A 17,128-nucleotide genomic window follows, 5' to 3' on the forward strand; every position below is an offset into this window, starting at 1 on the left:
AGACCCATGGTGATAGAGACAGACCCATGGTGATAGAGACAGACCCATGTTGTTAGAACCAGACCCATGGTGATAGAGACAGACCCATGGTGTTAGAACCAGACCCATGGTGTTAGAACCAGACCCATGGTGATAGAGACAGACCCATGGTGATAGAGACAGACCCATGGTGTTAGAGACAGACCCATGGTGTTAGAACCAGACCCATGGTGATAGAGACAGACCCATGGTGTTAGAACCAGACCCATGGTGTTAGAGACAGACCCATGGTGTTAGAACCAGACCCATGGTGTTAGAACCAGACCCATGGTGATAGAGACAGACCCATTGTGATAGAGACAGACCCATGGTGTTAGAACCAGACCCATGGTGTTAGAGACAGACCCATGGTGATAGAGACAGACCCATGGTGTTAGAACCAGACCCATGGTGATAGAGACAGACCCATGGTGATAGAGACAGACCCATGGTGATAGAGACAGACCCATGGTGATAGAGACAGACCCATGGTGTTAGAACCAGACCCATGGTGTTAGAACCAGACCCATGGTGATAGAGACAGACCCATGGTGATAGAGACAGACCCATGGTGTTAGAGACAGACCCATGGTGATAGAGACAGACCCATGGTGTTAGAACCAGACCCATGGTGATAGAGACAGACCCATGGTGTTAGAGACAGACCCATGGTGATAGAGACAGACCCATGGTGTTAGAACCAGACCCATGGTGATAGAGACAGACCCATGGTGTTAGAACCAGACCCATGGTGATAGAGACAGACCCATGGTGATAGAGACAGACCCATGTTGTTAGAACCAGACCCATGGTGATAGAGACAGACCCATGGTGTTAGAACCAGACCCATGGTGTTAGAACCAGACCCATGGTGATAGAGACAGACCCATGGTGATAGAGACAGACCCATGGTGTTAGAGACAGACCCATGGTGTTAGAACCAGACCCATGGTGATAGAGACAGACCCATGGTGTTAGAACCAGACCCATGGTGTTAGAGACAGACCCATGGTGTTAGAACCAGACCCATGGTGTTAGAACCAGACCCATGGTGATAGAGACAGACCCATGGTGATAGAGACAGACCCATGGTGTTAGAACCAGACCCATGGTGTTAGAGACAGACCCATGGTGTTAGAGACAGACCCATGGTGATAGAGACAGACCCATGGTGTTAGAGACAGACCCATGGTGATAGAGACAGACCCATGGTCATAGAGACAGACCCATGGTGTTAGAACCAGACCCATGGTGATAGAGACAGACCCATGGTGATAGAACCAGACCCATGTTGTTAGAACCAGACCCATGGTGTTAGAGACAGACCCATGGTGATAGAGACAGACCCATGGTGATAGAGACAGACCCATGGTGTTAGAACCAGACCCATGTTGTTAGAACCAGACCCATGGTGTTAGAACCAGACCCATGGTGATAGAGACAGACCCATGGTGATAGAGACAGACCCATGTTGTTAGAACCAGACCCATGGTGATAGAGACAGACCCATGGTGTTAGAACCAGACCCATGGTGTTAGAACCAGACCCATGGTGATAGAGACAGACCCATGGTGATAGAGACAGACCCATGGTGTTAGAGACAGACCCATGGTGTTAGAACCAGACCCATGGTGATAGAGACAGACCCATGGTGTTAGAACCAGACCCATGGTGTTAGAGACAGACCCATGGTGTTAGAACCAGACCCATGGTGTTAGAACCAGACCCATGGTGATAGAGACAGACCCATGGTGATAGAGACAGACCCATGGTGTTAGAACCAGACCCATGGTGTTAGAGACAGACCCATGGTGTTAGAGACAGACCCATGGTGATAGAGACAGACCCATGGTGTTAGAGACAGACCCATGGTGATAGAGACAGACCCATGGTCATAGAGACAGACCCATGGTGTTAGAACCAGACCCATGGTGATAGAGACAGACCCATGGTGATAGAACCAGACCCATGTTGTTAGAACCAGACCCATGGTGTTAGAGACAGACCCATGGTGATAGAGACAGACCCATGGTGATAGAGACAGACCCATGGTGTTAGAACCAGACCCATGTTGTTAGAACCAGACCCATGGTGATAGAGACAGACCCATGGTGATAGAGACAGACCCATGGTGATAGAGACAGACCCATGGTGTTAGAACCAGACCCATGGTGTTAGAACCAGACCCATGTTGTTAGAACCAGACCCATGGTGTTAGAGACAGACCCATGGTGATAGAGACAGACCCATGGTGATAGAGACAGACCCATGGTGTTAGAACCAGACCCATGGTGTTAGAGACAGACCCATGGTGTTAGAGACAGACCCATGGTGATAGAGACAGACCCATGGTGTTAGAACCAGACCCATGGTGATAGAACCAGACCCATGGTGATAGAGACAGACCCATGGTGATAGAGACAGACCCATGTTGTTAGAACCAGACCCATGGTGTTAGAACCAGACCCATGGTGATAGAGACAGACCCATGGTGATAGAGACAGACCCATGGTGATAGAGACAGACCCATGGTGATAGAGACAGACCCATGGTGATAGAGACAGACCCATGGTGATAGAGACAGACCCATGGTGATAGAGACAGACCCATGGTGATAGAGACAGACCCATGGTGTTAGAGACAGACCCATGGTGATAGAGACAGACCCATGTTGTTAGAACCAGACCCATGGTGATAGAGACAGACCCATGGTGATAGAGACAGACCCATGGTGATAGAGACAGACCCATGGTGTTAGAGACAGACCCATGGTGTTAGAACCAGACCCATGGTGTTAGAACCAGACCCATGGTGATAGAGACAGACCCATGGTGATAGAGACAGACCCATGGTGATAGAGACAGACCCATGGTGATAGAGACAGACCCATGGTGATAGAGACAGACCCATGGTGATAGAGACAGACCCATGGTGATAGAGACAGACCCATGGTGATAGAGACAGACCCATGGTGATAGAGACAGACCCATGGTGTTAGAACCAGACCCATGGTGATAGAGACAGACCCATGGTGATAGAGACAGACCCATGGTGATAGAGACAGACCCATGGTGATAGAGACAGACCCATGTTGTTAGAACCAGACCCATGGTGATAGAACCAGACCCATGGTGATAGAGACAGACCCATGGTGATAGAGACAGACCCATGGTGATAGAGACAGACCCATGGTGATAGAGACAGACCCATGGTGATAGAGACAGACCCATGTTGTTAGAACCAGACCCATGGTGATAGAGACAGACCCATGGTGATAGAGACAGACCCATGGTGATAGAGACAGACCCATGGTGATAGAGACAGACCCATGTTGTTAGAACCAGACCCATGGTGTTAGAGACAGACCCATGGTGATAGAGACAGACCCATGTTGTTAGAACCAGACCCATGGTGATAGAGACAGACCCATGGTGATAGAGACAGACCCATGGTGATAGAGACAGACCCATGGTGATAGAGACAGACCCATGTTGTTAGAACCAGACCCATGGTGTTAGAGACAGACCCATGTTGTTAGAACCAGACCCATGGTGTTAGAACCAGACCCATGGTGATAGAGACAGACCCATGGTGATAGAGACAGACCCATGTTGTTAGAACCAGACCCATGGTGTTAGAGACAGACCCATGTTGTTAGAACCAGACCCATGGTGATAGAGACAGACCCATGTTGTTAGAACCAGACCCATGGTGATAGAGACAGACCCATGGTGTTAGAGACAGACCCATGGTGATAGAGACAGACCCATGGTGATAGAGACAGACCCATGGTGTTAGAACCAGACCCATGGTGATAGAGACAGACCCATGGTGTTAGAGACAGACCCATGGTGTTAGAACCAGACCCATGGTGTTAGAACCAGACCCATGGTGTTAGAACCAGACCCATGGTGATAGAGACAGACCCATGTTGTTAGAACCAGACCCATGGTGATAGAGACAGACCCATGGTGTTAGAACCAGACCCATGGTGATAGAGACAGACCCATGGTGATAGAGACAGACCCATGGTGTTAGAGACAGACCCATGGTGTTAGAGACAGACCCATGGTGATAGAGACAGACCCATGGTGTTAGAGACAGACCCATGGTGTTAGAGACAGACCCATGGTGATAGAGACAGACCCATGTTGTTAGAACCAGACCCATGGTGATAGAGACAGACCCATGGTGTTAGAGACAGACCCATGTTGTTAGAACCAGACCCATGGTGATAGAGACAGACCCATGGTGTTAGAACCAGACCCATGGTGATAGAACCAGACCCATGGTGATAGAGACAGACCCATGGTGTTAGAGACAGACCCATGTTGTTAGAACCAGACCCATGGTGATAGAGACAGACCCATGGTGTTAGAACCAGACCCATGGTGATAGAACCAGACCCATGGTGATAGAGACAGACCCATGGTGTTAGAGACAGACCCATGGTGTTAGAACCAGACCCATGGTGATAGAGACAGTAAATTGCAACTTATTTCCTTTCTTTCTTTTTTTAAACATGTACATATTGTTTATATTCAAATGTATTTATCATGTCTATCAGGCTTTACAAATGTTTACTTCATACTGGCATTGCCCGGTTACAATGTGATGTCATGACTGCCATTTTTTGTTGCTTGTTGTAATGGTTCATTTTTTCTATACTTTTTATTTTCTCTAATGTTTTGTAAAATTGGCCACCGTGGTTTGTTGTGAAACGTCTGTATGTCGTCTCAGAAGGTTCCACACTAAGGGCACACACACACAGGAAGATGGAAATGAAAAGCCCCAAGACAAGGCTGTCAGCATGTCACCAATAAACATGTCTGTTCCTGGGTTTGTTGTCATGCCACATCTAGCCACCAGGCTACTGTCAGTCACCTGAGTCCTGCTTTCAGCTCTACATTTCAATAAAGACAGTGTTTGCACCCAGGGCTACAGTGTATTCACCTGGGGAGTGGGGCTGGTCAGTGATGGAACATGTTGGGTATGTGTGGTTGTGAGAGAGAAAAGAATGGTGAGAGAGAGAGAGGGTGGTAGAGAAAAAGAGTGTAATAGAGAGATGGAAAGAGGGGGGTGAGTTAGGGGAAGGATGCTTCCACTAACTTGGCTCCAAAGAACCAGTGTGAGGCCTTCTTACAGGAAAGAACCCCAAGAGGTCCAGCAACAGGGTCTGAGGTGCTCTGCAGTCTGCACTGTGAGAATGTCAGCCTTTTCTGTCTGGAGGATAAGTCTCAAAGACACATAGCAATAACTTCATCTGTGAGTTGTTTATAAAGACACACCATATAGACTTCCTTCAATGAATCATCCTCTCATTGGAGGAGAAGGTTGGTTAAACAGACATTTTTGCTATGCAGATCATATGATTTAGGCTGATTAAATATGAGTTTGATAAACCTCAACCGTTTATGTAGAAGCGGAAGAGGAGGCCAGGATAGCTGCACTGAGGGAGGAAGAGGAGGCCAAGATAGCTGCACCTAGGGAGGAAGAGGAGGCCAGTATAGCTGTTCTGAGGGAGGAAGAGGAGGCTAGGATAGCTGTTCTGAGAGAGGAAGAGGAGGCCAGTATAGGTGCTCTGAGGGAGGAAGAGGACGCCAGGATAGCTACACTGGGGGAGGAAGAGGAGGCCAGGATAGCTGTTCTGAGGGAGGAAGAGGAGGCCAGGATAGCTGTTCTGAGGGAGGAAGAGGAGGCCAGGATAGCTGTTCTGAGGGAGGAAGAGGAGGCCAGGGTAGCTGCTCTGAGGGAGGAAGAGGAGGCCAAGATAGCTACACTGAGGGGGGAAGAGGAGGCCAGGATAGCTGCTCTGAGGGAGGAAGAGGAGGCCAGGATAACTGCTCTGAGGGAAGAAGAGGAGGTGATGATAGCTGCTCTGAGGGAAGAAGAGGAGGTGATGATAGCTGCTCTGAGGGAAGAAGAGGAGGTGATGATAGCTGCTCTGAGGGAAGAAGAGGAGGTGATGATAGCTGCTCTGAGGGAAGAAGAGGAGGTGATGATAGCTGCTCTGAGGGAAGAAGAGGAGGTGATGATAGCTGCTCTGAGGGAAGAAGAGGAGGTGATGATAGCTGCTCTGAGGGAAGAAGAGGAGGTGATGATAGCTGCTCTGAGGGAAGAAGAGGAGGTGATGATAGCTGCTCTGAGGGAAGAAGAGGAGGTGATGATAGCTGCTCTGAGGGAAGAAGAGGAGGTGATGATAGCTGCTCTGAGGGAAGAAGAGGAGGTGATGATAGCTGCTCTGAGGGAAGAAGAGGAGGTGATGATAGCTGCTCTGAGGGAAGAAGAGGAGGTGATGATAGCTGCTCTGAGGGAAGAAGAGGAGGTGATGATAGCTGCTCTGAGGGAAGAAGAGGAGGTGATGATAGCTGCTCTGAGGGAAGAAGAGGAGGTGATGATAGCTGCTCTGAGGGAAGAAGAGGAGGTGATGATAGCTGCTCTGAGGGAAGAAGAGGAGGTGATGATAGCTGCTCTGAGGGAAGAAGAGGAGGTGATGATAGCTGCTCTGAGGGAAGAAGAGGAGGTGATGATAGCTGCTCTGAGGGAAGAAGAGGAGGTGATGATAGCTGCTCTGAGGGAAGAAGAGGAGGTGATGATAGCTGCTCTGAGGGAAGAAGAGGAGGTGATGATAGCTGCTCTGAGGGAAGAAGAGGAGGTGATGATAGCTGCTCTGAGGGAAGAAGAGGAGGTGATGATAGCTGCTCTGAGGGAAGAAGAGGAGGTGATGATAGCTGCTCTGAGGGAAGAAGAGGAGGTGATGATAGCTGCTCTGAGGGAAGAAGAGGAGGTGATGATAGCTGCTCTGAGGGAAGAAGAGGAGGTGATGATAGCTGCTCTGAGGGAAGAAGAGGAGGTGATGATAGCTGCTCTGAGGGGGGAGGAGGATCATAAGAGTCAGATGATTTTCTTTTTTTACATTTTATTTCACCTTTATTTAACCAGGTAGGCTAGTTGAGAACACCTTTATTTAACCAGGTAGGCTAGTTGAGAACACCTTTATTTAACCAGGTAGGCTAGTTGAGAACACCTTTATTTAACCAGGTAGGCTAGTTGAGAACACCTTTATTTAACCAGGTAGGCCAGTTGAGAACACCTTTATTTAACCAGGTAGGCCAGTTGAGAACACCTTTATTTAACCAGGTAGGCTAGTTGAGAACACCTTTATTTAACCAGGTAGGCTAGTTGAGAACACCTTTATTTAACCAGGTAGGCCAGTTGAGAACACCTTTATTTAACCAGGTAGGCTAGTTGAGAACACCTTTATTTAACCAGGTAGGCTAGTTGAGAACACCTTTATTTAACCAGGTAGGCTAGTTGAGAACACCTTCATTTAACCAGGTAGGATAGTTGAGAACACCTTTATTTAACCAGGTAGGCCAGTTGAGAACACCTTTATTTAACCAGGTAGGCTAGTTGAGAACACCTTTATTTAACCAGGTAGGCTAGTTGAGAACACCTTCATTTAACCAGGTAGGATAGTTGAGAACACCTTTATTTAACCAGGTAGGATAGTTGAGAACACCTTTATTTAACCAGGTAGGCTAGTTGAGAACACCTTTATTTAACCAGGTAGGCTAGTTGAGAACACCTTTATTTAACCAGGTAGGCTAGTTGAGAACACCTTTATTTAACCAGGTAGGCTAGTTGAGAACACCTTTATTTAACCAGGTAGGCCAGTTGAGAACACCTTTATTTAACCAGGTAGGCCAGTTGAGAACACCTTTATTTAACCAGGTAGGCCAGTTGAGAACACCTTTATTTAACCAGGTAGGCCAGTTGAGAACACCTTTATTTAACCAGGTAGGCCAGTTGAGAACACCTTTATTTAACCAGGTAGGCCAGTTGAGAACACCTTTATTTAACCAGGTAGGCCAGTTGAGAACACCTTTATTTAACCAGGTAGGCTAGTTGAGAACACCTTTATTTAACCAGGTAGGCTAGTTGAGAACACCTTTATTTAACCAGGTAGGCTAGTTGAGAACACCTTTATTTAACCAGGTAGGCTAGTAGAGAACACCTTTATTTAACCAGGTAGGCTAGTTGAGAACACCTTTATTTAACCAGGTAGGCCAGTTGAGAACACCTTTATTTAACCAGGTAGGCAAGTTGAGAACACCTTTATTTAACCAGGTAGGCAAGTTGAGAACACCTTTATTTAACCAGGTAGGCAAGTTGAGAACAAGTTACCATTTACAACTGCGACCTGGCCAAGATAAAGCAAAGCAGTTTGACACATACAACGACACAGAGTTACACATGGAGTAAAACAAACATACAGTCAATAATACAGTAGAAAAATACGTACACAGTGGGGAGAACAAGTATTTGATACACTGCCGATTTTGCAGGTTTTCCTACTTACAAAGCATGTAGAGGTCTGTAATTTTTATCATAGGTAGACTTCAACTGTGAGAGACGGAATCTAAAACAAAAATGCAGAAAATCACATTCTATGATTTTTAAGTAATTCATTTGCATTTTATTGCATGACATAAGTATTTGATCACCTACCAACCAGTAAGAATTTGGGATCTCACAGACCTGTTTGAACTCATTACCTGTATAAAAGACACCTGTCCACACACTCAATCAAACAGACTCCAACCTCTCTACAATGGCCAAGACAAGGGAGATGTGTAAGGACATCAGGGATAAAATTGTAGACCTGCACAAGGCTGGGATGGGCTACAGGACAATAGGCAAGCAGCTTGGTGAGAAGGCAACAACTGTTGGCGCAATTATTAGAAAATGGAAGAAGTTCAAGATGACGGTCAATCACCCTCGGTCTGGGGTTCCATGCAAGATCTCACCTCGTGGGGCATCAATGATTCTGAGGACGGTGAGGGATCAGCCCAGAACTACACGGCAGGACCTGGTCAATGACCTGAAGAGACCACAGTCTCAAAGAAAACCATTAGTAACACACTACGCCATCATGGATTAAAATCCTGCACGCAAGGTCCCCCTGCTCAAGCCAGCGCATGTCCAGGCCCGTCTGAAGTTTGCCAATGACCATCTGGATGATCCAGAGGAGGAATGGGAGAAGGTCATGTGGTCTGATGAGACAAAAATAGAGCTTTTTGGTCTAAACTCCACTCACCGTGTTTGGAGGAAGAAGAAGTATGAGTACAACCCCAAGAACACCATCCCAACCGTGTAGCATTGAGGTGGAAACATCATTCTTTGGGGATGCTTTTCTGCAAAGGGGACAGGACGACTGCACCGTATTGAGGGGAGGATGGATGGGGCCATGTATCACGAGATCTTGGCCAACAACCTCCTTCACTCAGTAAGAGCATTGAAGATGGGTCGTGGTCGATTAGAAAGGCCTGCTCGCTGAAGTGTTTCAGGCAACGTTTGACAGTGATGAGTGGAGGTCGTTTGACCGCTGACCCATTACGGATGCATATTTAGAGGGCATTACGGACGTGTATTTAGAGGGCAAGTTGGTTAGGATGATATCTATGAGGGTGCCCGTGTTTACGGCTTTGGGGTGGTACCTGGTAGGTTCATTGATAATTTGTGTGAGATTGAGGGCATCAAGCTTAGTTTGTAGGATGGCTGGGGTGTTAAGCATGTTCCAGTTTAGGTCGCCTAGCAGCACGAGCTCTGAAGATAGATGGGGGGGCAATCAGTTCACATATGGTGTCCAGAGCACAGCTGGGGGCAGAGGGTGGTCTGTAGCAGGCGGCAACAGTGAGAGGTGGATTTTTAAAAGTAGAAGTTAAAATTGTTTGGGAACAGACCTCTACATCACCAGAGGAACAGAGGAGGAGTAGGATAAGGGGACAGCTAAAAGCTATGAGAATTGGTCGTCTAGAATGTCCGGAACAGAGAGTAAAATGAGGTTTCTGGGGGCAATAAAATAGCTTCAAGGTATAATGTACAGACAAAGGTATGGTAGGATGTGAATACAGTGGAGGTAAACCTATGTATTGAGTGATGATAAGAGAGATATTGTCTCTAGAAACATCATTGAAACCAGGTGATGTCATTGCATGTGTGGGTGGTGGAACTGAAAGGTTGGATAAGGTATAATGAGCAGGGCTAGAGGCTCTACAGTGAAATAAGCCAATAAACACTAACCAGAACAGCAATGGACAAGGCATATTGACATTAAGGAGAGGCATGCTTAGTCGAGTGATCATAAGGGTCCAGTGAGTAGTGAAGTTGGTTGGGGTCACGGCGATTCAGATAGCTAGCCGTGCCATCGGTAACAAGCTAGCATAGGGTGGAGGTCTGTTTTTAGCCACCTCGTGCATTTCCGTTGGTAGATTAGTGGGGTTCCGTGTGGTAGAGGGGACCAATCCAATTGGCAAAATAGATATAGTTATAGTGACCCAAGAGAATTGACCCAAGAAAGTGATGAAGGAGAATATTGAGGAGATGAGCAGAGAGATATCGTCACAGCAACTAACTAGGATAGTAAGTAATAGTGTAATGTCCCATTAATCAACAAATATGTTTTATTAACATTCAAGAAACTAAAGCAAATATTGATTTTTTTTTGTGAAACATCAAATACCAACCAGTGGTATGATTGTTTCTCAACTTGTTTTCAAAGATAAGCTTTGCTTCAACTATATTCACCTCACTAGAGTGTCTCTAACGGCTTTGTTCTACTGTTACAGAGGTCTTCCCTGTTAAGATACACAAGGAGAGAAGTTTGTAGCCATGTATAGAGAGCAGCTGCGTTCTGATCCTCTGTGCTACTGTGAGAAGAGTGAGAGGTCTTGGTGGGGAAAATGCCTTGCATGTACCATGGAGGTGCCATCCATACCAGTCTCCACTGTCTCTTCTTTCCTTCTTCTGGACAGACTATCACACCCAGGGTCTAGTTGTTACTGTCCCCTACCTCAACGTCCCAGCTGTGTCCCTGAGTTAAAGCCCAAGACCATTTTATAGTAATTAAACCTCTCTGGGTTGTCAGGAAGCTGCTGTCTCTCTTTATTGTATATGGCACTAGTCAGGTCCTCAGACAGGATGAGACTGGTGTAGGCAGTGTTGGGGTCCAGAATCACAGGATCAGAGGACAGAGAACAGAGATCCAGTGTTGTTACCACCTATAGACCTAGTTGTGGCATCTTACTACCATTTACTAGTACCATTCAATGTATGTCACATAGTTTTTTCGCATTGTTTGTAACTTATTTTGTACATAATGTTGCTGCTACCATCTCTTATGACCAAAAAGAGCTTCTGGATATCAGAACAGCGTTTTCTCACCTTTAACTGGATGAATAATTTTTCTTGAATGAGAGGGATTTACTCCAGACACCCGAACAGGCCCTCATCCCTGTCATTCGCAGGGGAAAAAGATATCGCGGAAGGAGATCGGGGTGCCTTGTAAGGATCTGGCGATGAGTGGCTAATCTTCCTTTGCCATCGGTACTACCGGCCAACGTATAATCGCTGGATAATAAAGTGGATGAACTACAAGCACATATATCCTACCAAAGGGACATTTAAAAACTGTAATAATCTAATGTTTCTGCGAGTCGTGGCTGAACGACGGCATGAGTAACATACAGCTGGCGGGTTAAACACTGTATCGGCAGGATAGAACAGCAGGCTCTGGTAAGACACAGGGTGGCGGTCTATGTACTGTATATTTGTAAACAACAGCTGGTGCACGATATCTAAGGAAGTCTCTAGGTTTTGCTCGCCTGAGGTAGAGTATCTCATGATAAGCTGTAGACTGCCAAGGATCTACCAAGAGAGTTTTCATCTATATTCTTCATAGCCATCTATTTACCACCACAAACTGATGCACTAAGACTGCACTCAATGAGCTGTCGAAGGCCATAAGCAAACAAGAAAACGCTCATCCAGAGGCGGCGCTCTTTGTTGCCGGGGACTTTAAGGCAATTTAAATCGGTTTTACCTCATTTCTATCAGCATGTTAAATGTGCAACCAGAGGGAAAAAAAACTCTAGACCAGCTTTACTCCACATACAGAGATGAATACATGTGCTTTAAAATAGTGTCTTATCCCTCCTCTGGGATGACACTCGTATTACATCTGTTTTCGTAAGCTCAACCAAGTTAAGCCAGGTGGTATGCATTATTTTGGGGGAAAGTGCTTGCAACAATGTTGACTGGAGATATATTTTGAAAGGTGCACATTCACGATTAGGTAATTAGAGCCTATTGAACATAGACTATAATCTCTCGGAAACCCAGCGCATCCACAAGAGATCCCAAACTTGGTCACAGTTGTTAATTAATTGGATGCAGCCGAGAAGAAGCAAAACACTAAGTTGGGGAATTTAGTGGAAACCTGCCCATTTGTAGCAAGCATGGTAACAAGCATTCGTTGTTACACTTCAGTAGTTACAGACCACACTTACTACCAGGTACATGTTGTTAGTACATTGTAAAATATGAATTGTTACAGTTACTGTAACTACAATACTTGATACAGTGTATTTACAAATGTGATTACACAGTAATAAGGACCCTTGAAAGGAAGTGTAAACCTAAATTCACATGTGATTACACAGTAATAAGGACCCTTGAAAGGAAGTGTTAACCTAAATTCACATGATTTGTCGGTTTTTATTGATTGACAGATTGTTATTGATTGTTTGATTGTTAAATACATTTAATGTGGCCTTTTGTTCCTCTGCAGAACTTTAATAGCCTCTGAGCCGCCTGATCCCCCGAGCTTACATGAACGGTTCACTGCAGCTGTAATCAGCCTGGTAATTACTTTAAGGCCTTGAGGGAAAGTTAAGTGACCCTCCTCCTCTCTCTCTTCTCTTCTCTTTCACTCTGAACCTAACCAAATGTAGCAGGCGTAGAAGATACCCCCAAAAAATGGAGGTTCTCTTCTGCACTGTAGAACCAATCCAGTAAATGTGGAGGAGTTAGGATGGAGTGTCGCCTTGTTAACATCCAAAAGAGGAAGTGGTGTCACAGGCTCTCTTTCCATTTCCCTTGAAAACCGGATGCATCCGATTGTTTTGCGACCCTGCAGGTGGTCTGACTACATTCCTAACTAAAATAATGTATTTTTTACTCCATACATTTGCCCTGGCACCCAAAATTACTTGATACATCTCAAAGGCTTAGCAGGAAAAAAGTCCCTGGTCATACCTACTGACTCTGATCTGGAGGACTCACTAAACAGAGAACATCCCTGGTCATACCTACTGACTCTGATCTGGAGGACTCACTAAACAGAGAACATCCCTGGTCATACCTACTGACTCTGATCTGGAGGACTCACTAAACAGAGAACATCCCTGGTCATCCCTACTGCCTCTGATCTGGAGGACTCACTAAACAGAGAACATCCCTGGTCCTCCCTACTGCCTCTGATCTGGTGGACTCACTAAACAGAGAACATCCCTGGTCATACCTACTGACTCTGATCTGGTGGACTCACTAAACAGAGAACATCCCTGGTCATACCTACTGCATCTGATCTGGTGGACTCACTAAACAGAGAACATCCCTGGTCATACCTACTGACTCTGATCTGGTGGACTCACTAAACAGAGAACATCCCTGGTCATACCTACTGCCTCTGATCTGGTGGACTCACTAAACAGAGAACATCCCTGGTCATACCTACTGACTCTGATCTGGTGGACTCACTAAACAGAGAACATCCCTGGTCATACCTACTGCCTCTGATCTGGTGGACTCACTAAACAGAGAACATCCCTGGTCATACCTACTGACTCTGATCTGGTGGACTCACTAAACAGAGAACATCCCTGGTCATACCTACTGCCTCTGATCTGGTGGACTGACTAAACAGAGAACATCCCTGGTCATACCTACTGCCTCTGATCTGGTGGACTCACTAAACAGAGAACATCCCTGGTCATACCTACTGACTCTGATCTGGTGGACTCACTAAACAGAGAACATCCCTGGTGATACCTACTGACTCTGATCTGGTAGACTCACTAAACAGAGAACATCCCTGGTGATACCTACTGACTCTGATCTGGAGGACTCACTAAACACAAATGCTTCGTTTGTAAATGATGTCTGAGTGTTTAAGTGGGTCCTGGCTATCTGTAAATGATGTCTGAGTGTTTAAGTGGGTCCTGGCTATCTGTAAATGATGTCTGAGTGTTTAAGTGGGTCCTGGCTATCTGTAAATGATGTCTGAGTGTTTAAGTGGGTCCTGGCTATCTGTAAATGATGTCTGAGTGTTTAAGTGGGTCCTGGCTATCTGTAAATGATGTCTGAGTGTTTAAGTGGGTCCTGGCTATCTGTAAATGATGTCTGAGTGTTTAAGTGGGTCCTGGCTATCTGTAAATGATGTCTGAGTGTTTAAGTGGGTCCTGGCTATCTGTAAATGATGTCTGAGTGTTTAAGTGGGTCCTGGCTATCTGTAAATGATGTCTGAGTGTTTAAGTGGGTCCTGGCTATCTGTAAATGATGTCTGAGTGTTTAAGTGGGTCCTGGCTATCTGTAAATGATGTCTGAGTGTTTAAGTGGGTCCTGGCTATCTGTAAATGATGTCTGAGTGTTTAAGTGGGTCCTGGCTATCTGTAAATGATGTCTGAGTGTTTAAGTGGGTCCTGGCTATCTGTAAATGATGTCTGAGTGTTTAAGTGGGTCCTGGCTATCTGTAAATGATGTCTGAGTGTTTAAGTGGGTCCTGGCTATCTGTAAATGATGTCTGAGTGTTTAAGTGGGTCCTGGCTATCTGTAAATGATGTCTGAGTGTTTAAGTGGGTCCTGGCTATCTGTAAATGATGTCTGAGTGTTTAAGTGGGTCCTGGCTATCTGTAAATGATGTCTGAGTGTTTAAGTGGGTCCTGGCTATCTGTAAATGATGTCTGAGTGTTTAAGTGGGTCCTGGCTATCTGTAAATGATGTCTGAGTGTTTAAGTGGGTCCTGGCTATCTGTAAATGATGTCTGAGTGTTTAAGTGGGTCCTGGCTATCTGTAAATGATGTCTGAGTGTTTAAGTGGGTCCTGGCTATCTGTAAATGATGTCTGAGTGTTTAAGTGGGTCCTGGCTATCTGTAAATGATGTCTGAGTGTTTAAGTGGGTCCTGGCTATCTGTAAATGATGTCTGAGTGTTTAAGTGAGTCCTGGCTATCTGTAAATGATGTCTGAGTGTTTAAGTGGGTCCTGGCTATCTGTAAATGATGTCTGAGTGTTTAAGTGGGTCCTGGCTATCTGTAAATGATGTCTGAGTGTTTAAGTGAGTCCTGGCTATCTGTAAATGATGTCTGAGTGTTTAAGTGAGTCCTGGCTATCTGTAAATGATGTCTGAGTGTTTAAGTGGGTCCTGGCTATCTGTAAATGATGTCTGAGTGTTTAAGTGGGTCCTGGCTATCTGTAAATGATGTCTGAGTGTTTAAGTGGGTCCTGGCTATCTGTAAATGATGTCTGAGTGTTTAAGTGGGTCCTGGCTATCTGTAAATGATGTCTGAGTGTTTAAGTGGGTCCTGGCTATCTGTAAATGATGTCTGAGTGTTTAAGTGGGTCCTGGCTATCTGTAAATGATGTCTGAGTGTTTAAGTGAGTCCTGGCTATCTGTAAATGATGTCTGAGTGTTTAAGTGGGTCCTGGCTATCTGTAAATGATGTCTGAGTGTTTAAGTGAGTCCTGGCTATCTGTAAATGATGTCTGAGTGTTTAAGTGGGTCCTGGCTATCTGTAAATGATGTCTGAGTGTTTAAGTGGGTCCTGGCTATCTGTAAATGATGTCTGAGTGTTTAAGTGGGTCCTGGCTATCTGTAAATGATGTCTGAGTGTTTAAGTGGGTCCTGGCTATCTGTAAATGATGTCTGAGTGTTTAAGTGGGTCCTGGCTATCTGTAAATGATGTCTGAGTGTTTAAGTGGGTCCTGGCTATCTGTAAATGATGTCTGAGTGTTTAAGTGGGTCCTGGCTATCTGTAAATGATGTCTGAGTGTTTAAGTGGGTCCTGGCTATCTGTAAATGATGTCTGAGTGTTTAAGTGGGTCCTGGCTATCTGTAAATGATGTCTGAGTGTTTAAGTGGGTCCTGGCTATCTGTAAATGATGTCTGAGTGTTTAAGTGGGTCCTGGCTATCTGTAAATGATGTCTGAGTGTTTAAGTGGGTCCTGGCTATCTGTAAATGATGTCTGAGTGTTTAAGTGGGTCCTGGCTATCTGTAAATGATGTCTGAGTGTTTAAGTGGGTCCTGGCTATCTGTAAATGATGTCTGAGTGTTTAAGTGGGTCCTGGCTATCTGTAAATGATGTCTGAGTGTTTAAGTGGGTCCTGGCTATCTGTAAATGATGTCTGAGTGTTTAAGTGGGTCCTGGCTATCTGTAAATGATGTCTGAGTGTTTAAGTGGGTCCTGGCTATCTGTAAATGATGTCTGAGTGTTTAAGTGGGTCCTGGCTATCTGTAAATGATGTCTGAGTGTTTAAGTGGGTCCTGGCTATCTGTAAATGATGTCTGAGTGTTTAAGTGGGTCCTGGCTATCTGTAAATGATGTCTGAGTGTTTAAGTGGGTCCTGGCTATCTGTAAATGATGTCTGAGTGTTTAAGTGGGTCCTGGCTATCTGTAAATGATGTCTGAGTGTTTAAGTGGGTCCTGGCTATCTGTAAATGATGTCTGAGTGTTTAAGTGGGTCCTGGCTATCTGTAAATGATGTCTGAGTGTTTAAGTGGGTCCTGGCTATCTGTAAATGATGTCTGAGTGTTTAAGTGGGTCCTGGCTATCTGTAAATGATGTCTGAGTGTTTAAGTGGGTCCTGGCTATCTGTAAATGATGTCTGAGTGTTTAAGTGGGTCCTGGCTATCTGTAAATGATGTCTGAGTGTTTAAGTGGGTCCTGGCTATCTGTAAATGATGTCTGAGTGTTTAAGTGGGTCCTGGCTATCTGTAAATGATGTCTGAGTGTTTAAGTGGGTCCTGGCTATCTGTAAATGATGTCTGAGTGTTTAAGTGGGTCCTGGCTATCTGTAAATGATGTCTGAGTGTTTAAGTGGGTCCTGGCTATCTGTAAATGATGTCTGAGTGTTTAAGTGGGTCCTGGCTATCTGTAAATGATGTCTGAGTGTTTAAGTGGGTCCTGGCTATCTGTAAATGATGTCTGAGTGTTTAAGTGGGTCCTGGCTATCTGTAAATGATGTCTGAGTGTTTAAGTGGGTCCTGGCTA

This window comes from Oncorhynchus clarkii, chromosome 15 (assembly GCF_045791955.1).
Source record: "Oncorhynchus clarkii lewisi isolate Uvic-CL-2024 chromosome 15, UVic_Ocla_1.0, whole genome shotgun sequence".
Classification (NCBI taxonomy): domain Eukaryota; kingdom Metazoa; phylum Chordata; class Actinopteri; order Salmoniformes; family Salmonidae; genus Oncorhynchus; species Oncorhynchus clarkii.